The sequence below is a fragment of the Rhinopithecus bieti genome, unplaced genomic scaffold (genome assembly GCF_001698545.2).
Source record: "Rhinopithecus bieti isolate Rb0 unplaced genomic scaffold, ASM169854v2 scaffold_52231, whole genome shotgun sequence".
NCBI classification, from domain to species: domain Eukaryota; kingdom Metazoa; phylum Chordata; class Mammalia; order Primates; family Cercopithecidae; genus Rhinopithecus; species Rhinopithecus bieti.
The window spans coordinates 88,935-90,628 of NW_016820468.1; the positions used below are offsets into that span (position 1 = coordinate 88,935).

Consider the following 1,694-nt stretch of genomic DNA (forward strand, 5'->3'; position numbering starts at 1 on the left):
GGGGCGCGGGGCGGGGCAGACAGTTGCCTAGGGGTTTCTGGGGTCCACAAAGGAACTTTCAGAAGCACCTGAGCAGGGGCTCCACGCCTCAGAAGAAGTGCTCCCAGGGCTCCGGGGAGCACTTGGTGTCCCCGCTGCAGGCGCCCCCATGGGGGTTTCTCAGGCAAGGAGGAGAGGAGGAGGCCACCGGGTCTCTGAGACCCGCAGGCCCTGGGTGTCACCTCTACCGCGGACGTTCTCACCTGCGGCTTTGGCTGGCCCAGGAAGCAGGAACTCTGGGAAGAGATGCGCGTCCAGGGGCATTCGGCGGCCTGAGCGCTGTGTGCCAGGCCGGGAAGACAGTGACGTCGCCGCGGCTGCTGCGGCGGCTGCTGACTTGAGTCGGAGACCGCCGCCCTCAGACCGGCAGGAGGAAGAGGAGGAAGCGGGAGGGGAGCGGGGTAAGCCTCCGCCGCCCGGGTCTTCCCGGAGCTGTGGGAATGGGCGGGCGCCGCCCCGCAGTGCCTCTTCTGGCAGAAAACAGTACCGCAGGCTAGAGCCTGAGGGATGCGGGGGCGCTGCTCCCGGAGGTGGGGCTGCTCATGTGAGGCTTGAAAGAGACCATAAGCCTAAAAGCCTGGCCCAGTGTAAGCGCATAATGACTGCTACCTGTTGTGATGAATCCGATCATTCTGGATTATCTTCGTATCCCTCCTTCTCTCCCGTGGAGAATACTCCCTAAGAGCGTAGGCATTTCTGTCCAGCGGCTGCCTCTGCAGCTTCCTCTTCAGATCATCTACCTGAAGTTGCTTTGCTCAGTGCCTGGCCTAGAGTAACCACTTAGTGAATTTTCCTTTGCGTTCGTTTCATTATTATAGTGTACATCGTATCTACATTGCTTGCACCCTGTGTGGTCATCGAGATGTGGAGGAAGGACCCGGGAAACAAGTGACCTCCATGGAGAACTGAAGATACGTTACCTTTTCTTTATGATCAGTGGATCTGGGGTGCACAACATCAGTTCTCTTGTGTGTTATTTCTCTCCTACACAGTCTGGAAAGTTATTGTTAATTGTAATCTAACTTTCCAAACCACCATTCGCATAATGACATCCTCTTCTTACTTCTCTTACTCCCATGTCACTGCGCCTCATCCTTTCTCTACAGAGCGCACTCCCATTTCAACTCTCATCGGAGATTTGGGGACCTTAAATCGACTCCTGCTTTGAGGTCAACCGCCAGGAAGCCTGCAAATAAATAGCAAGAAGACTCCTCCACTCCACCAAGTGCGTTCTCTTATTGTATCATGTGGTACAACTTAGCATTCCTTTCTTTCATCCTAACCTTTCTAGACAGCAACCAGTACAGCCTCCTCAAACATAACAAAACGGTCACGTTGTTGTTGTTGTTGTTGTTGTTGTTACGGAGTCTCGCTCTTGTCACTCAGGCTGGAGTGCAGTGGTGCGATCTTGGCTCACTGCAACCTCCGCCTCCTGAGTTCAAGCTTCTCCTGCCTCAGCCTCCTGTGTAGCTGGGATTACAGGTGCCTGCCACCACGCCCGGCTATTAGTTGCACTTTTAGTAGAGACGGGGTTTTGCCCTGTTGGCCAGGCTAGTCTTGAAGGCTTGACCTCAAGCCCGCCTTCCTTGGCCTCCCAAAGTGCTGGGATTACCGTTGACATATTTTTTTTTTTTTTTTTTTTTTTTTTTTTTTTT

At 54.0% G+C, this 1,694-nt stretch overlaps 1 protein-coding gene across 1 annotated transcript in view; it reads right to left on the reverse strand.

The window, feature by feature from the left end:
- The window catches only part of LOC108520423 (doublesex- and mab-3-related transcription factor C1), a 75,120-nt gene extending 74,783 nt beyond the window's left edge, over positions 1–337 (reverse strand). Inside the window, exon 1 of the mRNA XM_017859798.1 lies at positions 243–337. The gene's annotated coding sequence lies outside the window, so the exon portion shown is untranslated. The remainder of the gene's footprint in view (positions 1–242) is intronic.
- Positions 338–1,694: the final 1,357 nt, after the last annotated feature.